Source organism: Heptranchias perlo, chromosome 22 (genome assembly GCF_035084215.1).
Source record: "Heptranchias perlo isolate sHepPer1 chromosome 22, sHepPer1.hap1, whole genome shotgun sequence".
Lineage (NCBI taxonomy): Eukaryota > Metazoa > Chordata > Chondrichthyes > Hexanchiformes > Hexanchidae > Heptranchias > Heptranchias perlo.
The window spans coordinates 40308401-40321591 of record NC_090346.1 but is presented as its reverse complement, the minus strand read 5'-3'; positions in this window follow the sequence as shown (position 1 = coordinate 40321591).

The window sequence follows — 13191 nt, the reverse complement described above, 5'->3', positions numbered from 1 at the left end:
CGATCTGGTGAATCCCCCTCCAAGGCCCCTGAGGCGCGGTGCCAGATGGAGTCTGAACAAGGCTCCATACAACTGAAGCATCACTTCCTCACTATTGTATTACAACCCCCACAAGATAAAGAAAAAACATTCCATTAGCCTTTTTGATTGCTTTTTGTACCTGTGCACCAGCTTCTAGTGATCTGTGTACATGGACAGCAAATCCCTTTGCTCCTCCACAGCTCCTAGTCTCTCACCATTAAGAATTAAAATGATTATGGTCAGTTTTACACAGTTCACGGTGAGTGCCAAAAGAATCTTTTTATGCAAGAACGAATATGGAGAGGCATTGTCAGTATGCACAGATGCTGCAAATATTGATACCTGAAAGCAGTAACTGTATGGCCCAGAATTTCCCTAATATGATTTACACCCGCACTGCACCTTTTAAAAAAAGTATTGCATCCGCCACTGGCCTCTATCGGGAGATACACTGACATTTCCTGGGTATCGTAATTTGCATCTCCAATGGTGCAGGATTGGTGTAAAACCCATGTAAAACAGGTGTAAGCCACTGAGCCTGCAGGAAATTTCTGTGCAGCCTTTTAAAAGCGCTGTTTACCCTGTACTCTTCAGCAGCACTCTGGGAAACAGACAGGTAGGTCACAAACACTGCTTCTCACTTTCATTTCTCTCTCAAATTATTTCAATTAATTTCTCACCAATATTTTGATTATATTTTGGCAGCATTACGACCAGAGGGCAGAAGGGCAGGGCTATAGCCAGAAGCAGGACCCAAAACTTCTCAGATGAAGACCTTCTAACCCTGCTAGATGAGATTGAAGCCAAGAGGCACAGGCGCCTTGCTCTGCGACCCACCAAGTTGACCAGGATTGTCAGTCATGCTGCCTGGAGGGTGATGGCACTCGCACTGGCATGGACTGCCAACTCCGTCTGAACAGTGATGAAAGAAGCTCAACATTTTGACAAGGGCTTGCATAGTAATATAGTCACCATGCTCTCCCTTTCATGCTTGCCCATCTTAGGCACCACTACACTCTTCGTCCTCTTAAAGCAACTCTTACATAACTAACCCTTCATACAGTACTGTGGTTAAGGATGTCTCCATCTCCCTAACCTGCTGTATGATTACACAGCACCCCTAACCCAGCAATTGCCTCACACAATTCCAAAACACCGACTTCCACTGTAACACCCTCATATCTCTTGCTTTTTCCATGCCTCACACTCCTTTAACTGCCAGCCTGACCCTCACCTACTTAGCTCTTTGCAGGAGAAGTTGGCACACAATGCTTGGCAAAGGCTGGCCATCAGAGGAGGCATCACCATTTTCAAATCCCCTCACCCCCTATAAATGAATTGGGAGAGATGTATGACGGACGGATGAATCAATATCGTCCGTTTTACACTATCGCACAAAGTCAAAATTGCCCCCATTCTCTTTGACCCTGCAGGGACTTTCCCAGTCCTCACCATAACTCCGGCACAACCTATAGGGAAACGGTGTCAATGGCTGAAAATGATCAGAGTTACGGTGGGAGATCGGGAGAACCTCCATGGAATTTGAGGGCCTTTATGTTTATTGTACATAGATTGTATAGCTGCCATTTGTTGTGGTTTTGATATTTGCTTGCAAATGAAGTTATTAATTGCTTTAGTCTGTAAACCTATGGGCTGTGTGATAATAACTCCTATGTCAAAGATAATTGGTCAGCAGAACTCTAGACTGGGATATAACCAATAAGTAAATTTCAGCAACTGGTCCATGACAAGGGCGGAATGGAGGAGTGATATAACTTCTAGATTACAGGGGACAAAGGTCAGTTTACAAGGTTCAATGTTAATCCATTGTGAGATGATATTAAAACACTAAAACTGTAACACTGTGCTGAAAATTCAAATAATTCCAAAGTTTGAAAGATGAAAAAGCCCAAAATGCAGCAGACCCCTTTTCCTTTGCTCATGGTTCCTCATTCCAGCATCAGATCCCCTTTGCCATGTAATCACTCCCGCCCTCCACCTTATCACAGACCCTCCCTTTTGTTCTTTCCGCCCCCACTTTCCCTGGCTCTGTACTTGCTTAAAAGCTGTTAAATCTTATATTCTTCCAGTTCTGATGAAAGGTCATCGACCTGAAACTTTGGGCATCATTTTAGCACCCGCTAGCGGGTGCGTTCCTGGCGGGGGGGCTCCGAAAATCGGAGAATCCTGGCGCGGTACCGGAGCCCGCCCCGAACCCGCGCACTTCTGGGTTCCCCGCTGACGCGCCGGCGTGCGCGCGCAGCCCCCGCTGGTGGGAATCCCGCAGGCAATTAAAGCCAGCGGGGTTCCACTTGAAGGTATTTATTTAGGTATTTCAGGTCATTAACTGACCTGATTAAAGGATTATGTGGGATTTTAGAGCAAACTGGGACTGTTTCCCACACTGGGGGAAACACTCCCAGGCCAAATGGACCTGTTCCAGCGGTCAGCCTGTGGCAGCTGCAAAGGTCCATTTGACAGGTTGGGGGGGGAGGGGAGACCCTCACCCATTGCAGGAGGCCACTCTGTCACTTGGGACAAAGTTTGGCCTCCACCACCCTCCTCCTGACGGTCAAAGTCACCAACCTGCACACTTACCCCGGGGTCCGGAGACATGTACCTACCTTGCGGACCCCCTCAGATGTACATCTTGCGGATGGGGGCCGCCGTAGCTGCAGTCATGACATTCTCGGAGGACGAACAGCATCACCAGCCTCGCCAGCCTCCCCATCCACGCCGTCCACCTCTGACACGTGGAGCTCCACAACAGAGTGCTGTGACACATCCACCTGTACAGCAGGAGGGAGGGCAACCGCAGAGAGAGATGCGTCGCAGAGGGCACTACCCTCGCCACAGGGTCCACAGACCGAGGCTCAGCTTCCTGGACCTCTCTGAGCAGCAGTGCACACGGAGGCTCAGAGTCACTCGACATGTAGTCATGGACATCTGCAGCCTCTTTCATGCCGAGCTGCTCCTGGCTGGCCCGAGCACCATCTTCTTACCTGTCGCTGTCAAAGTCACCACTGCCCTCAACAACTTCTCCTCCGCATCCATCCAGGGTGCAACCGGGGACATCACCGATGTCTCTCAGTCGTCTGTGCAAAAGAGCCCTGCAAATACACCTACACCCACTCTGCAGTGACACAATGGGTGGCATCAGTTGTGGGTCCTCATAGTGATCCTCAGGAGAGGGCATTATTGCACAAACCAGACAGGATTCGCAAAGACGTGGCAGTAGTGGTGCCAATATAATTATGTGATGTGAGTTGGTCAGAAATTCAATATAAGTAACACCCATGACAAACCCTCAGACACCCTTGTGCATCCCCTTCTTGCTCACGACACGTTTGCCTTACGCTTCCTACTACACATATGTGATGCATGCCCTGTGGCTGCAGCACAGGTAGTGGCAGGTTGAGTGAGGCTGGCCGTGAAAGAGATGCATGAGAGGGTGAGTATGAGAGAGAGCCATGAGATTGTATGAGGATTGGGTTGAGTGGTAGTGGTGGGATGAGTACTGGCGAGGTGAGTAGGTGCAGGTAAGATGAGGATGAGGTTTGAGTGGGTATGAGGGGTGATGTGACAGAGTTGTGTTGGCAGTGCTGAAGGAGATGTGGGGTGGGGGCAGTGATGTGGCAGATGGAGTGCAGGGTAAAGACTACGTGTACTCACTTTGGCTGACCTACTGAGGTCATTGGAGCGCCTCCTGCACTGTATGCAGGTGGGCGATATGTTGGTTGCGCTGGTGACCTCCTCTGCCACCTCGAGCCAGGCCTTCCTGGTGGCAGAGGCAGGCCGCTTCCTCCCGCACGCCGGGAGGAAGATCTCTGTCCTCCCCCTCCTCCTCACTCCATGTATTGATACCTGGAGTGAGGCATCATTAAACTGGGAGCAGCCTTCCCCCTGGGCTGCTCCATGCTCTAATTTTTGCTATTTGTTGCAGCATCAGTTAGTGGAGGACTGCCCCTTTAAATAGAGCGCCTCCAGCTGACAGATCTTACTGCGCATGCGCAGCCCGCCCGACGCGCAGATCAGCAGTGGGGAACCCGGAGGAGCAGGTAAGTGGATCCAATTAGTGGATTGGATCCTACAATCGCGCGGGAAACTGACTAATTTCACCGGGCGCGTTACCCACGCGCCCGATAGCCCCCCCGCCGAGAACCCGCAGCCCTGCTAACATCGGGCCCATTAACTCTGTTTCTCTCTCCACAGATGCTGCCTGACCTGCTGAGCGTTTCCAGCATTTTCTGTTTTTATATCAGATCTGCTGGACTGTCCATTGCGACAAAATTAGACAGAGTACGATATAATTTAGTCGAGGAACATGGCCCATTATTGTCAATGAATGTAGACTCTTTTAGCCTAGAGCATCACCAGAACTCAATAAAACTCTATTTATAGAAGTAACACACTGTGTTCTGAGCTATAATTGGTTTATCCCAATAAATATAATAAGGGGAACATTCTATACCTGGAGAAAAATTATATGTTTATTGACATCATATTTATTACAGGCAAATTAATGTTTCTATTGTCCTCCCAGATGGCAATTTTCTGAAACTTGTAAAACATTTCCTTTTATAACCATTTTCAGTCAGAATTCTTGTAGCAATAAAGTCTCATGCAATGAACTGTGGCAATGACAACATGGTGAGGACTGAATCAGGTGCACGAGCAGGTCACAGTTAAACTGCGTGTCCAATAACACAAGTTCAGATATTCTTTTCATATTTTCAGCCAGGAGCTGTTACCATTTCGCAATTTACCTGCCTACTTTTACATTCCCATTGAAAACAATGGATGTGCATGTGCAAGAGATTGGGAATAAAATATTTAAAGAACAAGGAATTGCAGGGAATGGATCTGATATTTAGGTCAGCAGCCTAAAACAAGTTGGGCATAATTAGGCCAAAACACAGCCTCATTTATTCAACAGTATCACTGACCCATAGCAGTGAATTACTGAACTATCTTCAATTTAACTGAACTGCTGCATAATTTTATTCAAGGCTGTTATTTTGAAATCCTAGATAGTGATTTTAAAATGAGGAACTTGCCTTACCAAGATTTACATTATACTGTGTAAAAACGAATGCTGGAACTCATATCATTTGTGTACCATGCACATATTTGACAAAAGGCGATTATAGTTTGTACAGGACAAATATAGACCATTTATAGAGGTATTACACCTACTTGTAATGACTAAGAAGTGATTTGCAGCTTTTCTGTCATCATCGTTGTCGTTTAGGTGTATCACACAGCCCCTGATTTTTAATGCGTTACACAGCTATTGATTTTGGAAATTCAATTTAGTGCTTGGGATCATGTCAGTTTGTGAAGTGCTGCAATGCTACTTCATCCACCAGATGGAGTGCTAGCCACTACTACAAAGAGTTTGGAATTATTTTTTATATCCTGGTAGATCTCCCATGGTGTTGCACACAGGGAGCCAAGACCTGGTGTAGTCTTTAGGTGAAGCAGGGTCAGAGGGCGGGGATAATTGGAACAGGGTGCGCAGATGTAATCTATATAGAAACATAGAAACAGAAAACAGGAGCAAGAGTAGGACATTTGGCCCTTCGGGTCTGCTCCGCCATTCAAAATGATCATGACTGACTGTATTACTCAGTACCCTGTTCCCGCTTTTTCCCCATATCCCTTGATCCCTTTAGCATTAAGAAATATATCTATCTCCTTCTTGAATATATGTAATAACTTGGCCTCCATTGCCTTCTGTGGTAGTGAATTCCACAGGTTCACCACCCTCTGAGTGAAGAAATTTCTCCTCATCTCAGTTCTAAATGGCATACCCGATATCCTGAGACTATGACCCCAGGTTCTGGACTACCCAGCAATCCTCCCTGCATTTGCCTGTCTAGTCCTGCTAGAATTTTATATGTTTCGATGAGATCACCTCTCATTCTTCTAAACTCTAGTGAATATAGGCCTAGTCGACCCAATCTCTCCTCATACATCAGTCCTGCCATCCCAGGAATCAGTCTGGTAAACCTTCATTGCACTCCCTTCATGGCAAGGACATACTTCCTCAGATAAGGAGACCAAAACTGCACACAACACTCCAGGTGTGGTCTCACCAAGGCCCCCTAAAACTGCAGTAAGACATCCCTGTTCCTGTACTCAAATCCTCTTGCAATGAAGGCCAACATACCATTCGCCTGCCTAACTGCTTGCTGCACCTGAATGCTCGCTTTCAGCGACTGGTGTACAAGGACACCCAGGTCTTGTTGCACTTCCCCTTTTCCCAATCTATCACCATTCAGATAATAATCTGCCTTTCTGTTTTTACAACCAAAGTGGATAACCTCACATTTATCCACGTTATACTGCATCTGCCATGTTCTTGCCCACTCACCCAACTTGACTAAATCACATTGGAGCCTCTTTGCATCCTCCCCACAGCTCACATTCCACCCCAGCTTTGTGTCATCTGCAAACTTGGAAATGTCACATTTAGTTCCCTCATCCAAACCATTGATACATATTGTGAATAGCTGGGGCCCAAGCACTGATCCCTACGGTACCCCACTAGTCACTGCCTGCCACCCAGAGAAAGACCCGTTTATTCCTACTCTCTGTTTCCTGTCTGTCAACCAATTCTCAATCCATGCCAGTATATTCCTCCCAATCCCATGTGCTTTGATTTTGCACACTAACCTCTTGCATGGAACCTTATCAAAAGCCTTCTGAAAATCCAAATACACCACATCCACTGGTTCTCCCCTATCTATTCTATGAGTTACATCCTCAAAAAACTCCAGTAGATTTGTTCAAAAAACTCCAGTAGATTTGTTCAAAAAACTCCCCGTTTTTCAAAAAGTCCCTGTTTTAAAATCATACATTCTGTCCTTACTTTTATATAATACTTTGATTTGATATTATTATTTATAGTTAAATAGCAAAACCCTACATGGATTTAGGAAGCAGAGAAGTACATCTGTTTGGAGCATCGGGTTTCTCCGAAGTACAGAATGAGGAGCTGGAAGACATAAAACTGAAGCTGTACCACACTGCCACTGATGGGCGAGTGCAATTTAGAAAGAAGGAAGAAGTAACATTTCTATCGCATCTTTCACAACCTCAGGACGTTACAGCCAATGAAGTGTAGTCACTGTTATGATGTAGAAAATTTACAGCATGATAAGTTTACATAGGCAGTCTCCATTACAAATGTGGACATAGGAATTTATAATGGGAAAGGTTGACAGGAAGTGCATACAGATGTAAGGCATCTTCCATTTGTTGGCAGACTTCATCCACAGACATGCAATTAGATACCACATGTACGCTGATGACACCCGGCTCTACCTCCCCATCACTTCTCTCGACCCCTCTGTCCTGTCAGACTGCTTGTCCGACATCCAGTCCTGGATGAGCCGCAATTTCCTGCTGCTAAACTTTGGGAAGACCAAAGCCGTGGGGCCGAATTTTGCTGTAAAAATAACGGTGAGACTAATATCGTTCAGAGTTAAACGTGGAAATCGGGACGTTGCTGTACCAGACGCGATACTCATCCTAAAGCTGCACAAAAACGGCATCTCCTCGGCTGGCTCACCGTATTTGAGCATTTAAAAAAAATTAAACACATTTTTTTTAACTTTTTCTTTCTGTCTCTTTATCCAATCATTCTCACTCTTCATTTCATTTATTGTACCCGTTTTGACATTGAATTCATTATTCTAACCTACACTTCCTGATTCAGTCTCTGTGCTGTTCATTAACAGTGCTTCAATCTGATTGGTGAACGAGATACACAGTTGCTTGCCCTGTTCACACAGGTCCCAGATGCCCTGTAGGGGGCACTGCGCTGAACAGGTCTCTAACTTACAGTAACTTGCCATGCAAAAGCTCACAGAAAGTCTATGGGCAAACGCAAGTCTAACGAATGGCTAGTGCTGTTCAGTGTTCACAGCAAAATCCGGCCCATCGTCTTTGGTCATAACCACAAACTTCATATCCTTGGCAATGACTTCATCCCACCTCCCCCCGGCCACTGTCTCAGGCTGCACCAGACTGTTCACAACCTCAGTATCCTATTCAACCCCAAAGTGAACTTCCAACTCCAAATCTTCTCCATCACAAAGACTGCCTATTTCCAGCTGTGTAACATTGCCCACCTTCGCTCCTACCTCAGCCCATCTGGCACTGATAGCCACATCTCTCCCAAGCTCTCTGTTCTCTGACTCAGGCTTCTTGGGCATCCCTCGTTCATTGCTGCACTATTGGCAGCTGTGCTTTCAGAGACGTAAGCTGCATGCTCTGGAATTCCCTCCCTAAACCCCTCTGCCTCTACACCTACCTCTTCTCCTTTTAAGAACCTCCTCAAAACCCACCTCTGTGACCAAGCTTTTGGTTACCCCCCCTCAGTATCCCCTTCTTTGGCTCAGCATCCATTTTTTTGAGTAGACCTCTGTGAAGCGCTTTGGGCTTCCACATTAACAGCATTACATAAGTACAAGCTGTTGTAGACAATATGCACATTATAGTGCAGTGTAGTAAAGAATATAAAATAGCTAAAATGGAACATCTGCAATGCAGGCCTTTTACAGTCTGAGATCAATCCAGCACAAGTGAAACCATGACATTTTGTACTGCATTTGTTACAGGTAACATCTTCCGTTGTATTCCAGAATACTCCATTGGTTTATCCTGTCAGATAGGACCTCTGCAGTCATTAGCAGGTGAAGATCACCCTGCTACATGTTCCTCAGCAGGGAAGCACGAACCTACATGACACACAGCACTTTCACTGTAACATGTAGTCGATTGTTCATCCCCCATTGTAAATCAATGAAGCACAAGCCAATTAAACTTGCCTTTCTTATCACTGTGATGGCAGTTCACTGTCACAAACGATTTTTCAAGCCGCCATCTGGTTTCCCTTTTTACTTAAAACTACACCTACTATTTGCATCAGATAAAGGGTGACGTTTAACTTACATCTGGTACTGTATGGTTTCCATATGCCTCAGTGTCAGCTCCTATACATGTAATCCCATGAAATCTCATGGCATCAGGTCAAACATGGGCAAGGAAACCTCCTGCTGATTACCACCTACCGTCCTCCCTCAGCTAATGAATCAGTCCTCCTCCATGTTGAGCACCACTTGGAGGAAGCACTGAGGGTAGCAAGGGCACAAAATGTACTCTGGGTGGGGGACTTCAATGTCCATCACCAAGAGTGGCTCGGTAGCACCACTACTGACCGAGCTGGCTGAGTCCTGAAGGACATAGCTGCTAGACTGGGCCTGCGGCAGGTGGTGAGCGAACCAACACGAGGGAAAAACTTACTTGACCTTGTCCTCACCAATCTAACTGTCGCAAATGCATCTGTCCGTGACAGTATTGGTAGGAGTGACCATCGCACAGTCCTCGTGGAGATGAAGTCCCGTCTTCGCACTGAGGACACCATCCAACGTGTTGTGTGGCACTACCACCATGCTAAATGGGATAGATTCAGAATGGATCTAGCAGCTCAAAACTGGGCATCCATGAGACACTGTGGGCCATCAGCAGCAGCAGAATTGTATTCCAGCACAATCTGTGACCTCATGTCCCCGGCATATTCCTCACTCTACCATTACCAACAAGCCAGGGGATCAACCATGGTTCAATGAGGAGTGTAGAAGAGCATGCCAGGAGCAGCACCAAGCATACCTAAAAATGAGGTGCCAACCTGGTGAAGCTACAACTCAGGACTACATGCATGCTAAACAGCGGAAGCAACAAGCTACAGACAGAGCTAAGCGATTCCACAACCAACGGATCAGATCAAAGCTCTGCAGTCATAGAGTCATAGAGTCATACAGCACGGATAGAGGCCCTTCGGCCCATCGTGTCCGCGCCGGCCATCAGCCCTGTCTACTCTAATCCCATATTCCAGCATTTGGTCCGTAGCCCTGTATGCTATGGCATTTCAAGTGCTCATCCAAATGCTTCTTGAATGTTGTGAGGGTTCCTGCCTCCACAACCCTTTCAGGCAGTGAGTTCCAGACTCCAACCACCCTCTGGGTGAAAAAGTTCTTTCTCAAATCCCCTCTAAACCTCCCGCCTTTTACCTTGAATCTATGTCCCCTTGTTATAGAACCCTCAACGAAGGGAAAAAGCTCCTTAGTATCCATCCTATCTGTGCCCCTCATAATTTTGTACACCTCAATCATGTCCCCCCTCAGCCTCCTCTGCTCCAAGGAAAACAAACCCAATCTTCCCAGTCTCTCTTCATAGCTGAAGCGCTCCAACCCTGGTAACATCCTGGTGAATCTCCTCTGCACCCTCTCCAAAGCGATCACATCCTTCCTGTAGTGTGGCGACCAGAACTGCACACAGTACTCCAGCTGTGGCCTAACCAGTGTTTTATACAGCTCCATCATAACCTCCTTGCTCTTATATTCTATGCCTCGGCTAATAAAGGCAAGTATCCCATATGCCTTCTTTACCACCTTATCTACCTGTTCCGCCACCTTCAGGGATCTGTGAACTTGCACACCAAGATCCCTCTGACCCTCTGTCTTGCCTAGGGTCCTCCCATTCATTGTGTATTCCCTTGCCTTGTTAGTCCCTCCAAAGTGCATCACCTCGCACTTTTCTGGGTTAAATTCCATTTGCCACTGTTCCGGCCATCTGACCAACCCATCTATATCGTCCTGCAGACTGAGGCTATCCTTCTCACTATTTACCACCCTACCAATCTTTGTATCATCAGCGAACTTACTGATCATACCTTTTACATTCATATCCAAGTCATTAATGTAGACCACGAACAGCAAGGGACCCAGCACCGATCCCTGTGGTACCCCACTGGCCACAGGCTTCCAGTCACAAAAACAACCTTCGACCATCACCCTCTGCCTTCTGCCACTAAGCCAGTTTTGTATCCAAAGTGCCAAGGCACCCTGGATTCCATGGGCTCGTACCTTCTTGACCAGTCTCCTGTGGGGGACTTTATCGAAGGCCTTACTGAAATCCATGTATACCACATCCACTGCGTTACCCTCATCCACACGCCTAGTCACCCCCTCAAAAAATTCAATCAAATTAGTCAGACATGATCTTCCCTTGACAAAGCCATGTTGACTATCCCTGATTAATCCTTGCTTCTCCAAGTGGAGACTAATTTTGTCCTTCAGAATTTTTTCCAATAATTTTCCTACCACTGATGTTAGGCTCACTGGCCTGTAGTTCCCCGGTTTTTCCCTACTCCCCTTCTTGAATAATGGTATTACATTAGCGGTTCTCCAGTCCTCTGGCACATCCCCTGTGGCCAGAGAGGTTCTGAATATATGTGTCAGAGCCCCCGCAATCTCCTCCTTTGCCTCACACATCCATTCGTGAATGGTGGTGGACAATTAAACAACTAACGGGAGGAGGAGGCTCTGCAAACATCCCCATTCTCAATGATGGCGGAGTCCAGCACGTGAGTGCAAAAGACAAGGCTGAAGCGTTTGCAACCATCTTCAGCCAGAAGTGCCGAGTGGATGATCCATCTCAGCCTCCTCCCGATATCCCCACCATCACGGAAGCCAGTTTTCGGCCAATTCGATTCACTCCACGTGATATCAAGAAACGGCTGAGTGCACTGGATACAGCAAAGGCTATGGACCCCGACAACATCCCAGCTGTAGTGCTGAAGACTTGTGCTCCAGAACTAGCTGCGCCTCTAGCCAAGCTGTTCCAGTACAGCTACAACACTGGCATCTACCTGACAATGTGGAAAATTGCCCAGGTATGTCCTGTCCACAAAAAGCAGGACAAATCCAATCCGGCCAATTACCGCCCCATCAGTCTACTCTCAATCATCAGCAAAGTGATGGAAGGTGTCATCAACAGTGCTATCAAGCGGCACTTACTCACCAATAACCTGCTCACCGATGCTCAGTTTGGGTTCCGCCAGGACCACTTGGCTCCAGACCTCATTACAGCCTTAGTCCAAACATGGACAAAAGAGCTGAATTCCAGAGGTGAGGTGAGAGTGACTGCCCTTGACATCAAGGCAGCATTTGACTGAGTGTGGCACCAAGGAGCCCTAGTAAAATTGAAGTCAATGGGAATCAGGGGGTAAACTCTCCAGTGGCTGGAGTCATACCTAGCACAAAGGAAGATGGTAGTGGTTGTTGGAGGCCAATCATCTCAGCCCCAGGGCATTGCTGCAGGAGTTCCTCAGGGCAGTGTCCTAGGCCCAACCATCTTCAGCTGCTTCATCAATGACCTTCCCTCCATCATAAGGTCAGAAATGGGGATGTTCGCTGATGACTGCACAGTGTTCAGTTCCATTCGCAACCCCTCAGATAATGAAGCAGTCCGAGCCCGCATGCAGCAAGACCTGGACAACATCCAGGCTTGGGCTCATAAGTGGCAAGTAACATTCGTGCCAGATAAGTGCCAGGCAATGACCATCTCCAACAAGAGAGAATCTAACCACCTCCCCTTGACATTCAACGGCATTACCATCGCCGAATCCCCCACCATCAACATCCTGGGCGTCACCATTGACCAGAAACGTAACTGGACCAGCCATATAAATACTGTGGCTACGAGAGCAGGTCAGAGGCTGGGTATTCTGCGGCGAGTGACTCACCTCCTGACTCTCCAAAGCCTTTCCACCATCTACAAGGCACAAGTCAGGAGTGTGATGGAATACTCTCCACTTGCCTGGATGAGTGCAGCTCCAACAACACTCAAGAAGCTCGACACCATCCAAGATAAAGCAGCCCGCTTGATTGGCACCCCATCCACCACCCTAAACATTCACTCCCTTCACCATCGGCGCACTGTGGCTGCAGTGTGTACCATCCACAGGATGCACTGCAGCAACTCGCCAAGGCTTCTTCGACAGCACCTCCCAAATCCGCGACCTCTACCACCTAGAAGGACAAGAGCAGCAGGCGCATGGGAACAACACCACCTGCACGTTCCCCTCCAAGTCACACACCATCCCGACTTGGAAATATATCGCCGTTCCTTCATTGTCGCTGGGTCAAAATCCTGGAACTCCCTTCCTAACAGCACTGTGGGAGAACCGTCACCACACGGACTGCAGCGGTTCAAGAAGGCGGCTCACCACCACCTTCTCAAGGGCAATTAGGGATGGGCAATAAATGCTGGCCTCGCCAGCGACGCCCACATCCCGTGAACGAATAAAAGAAAAAAATA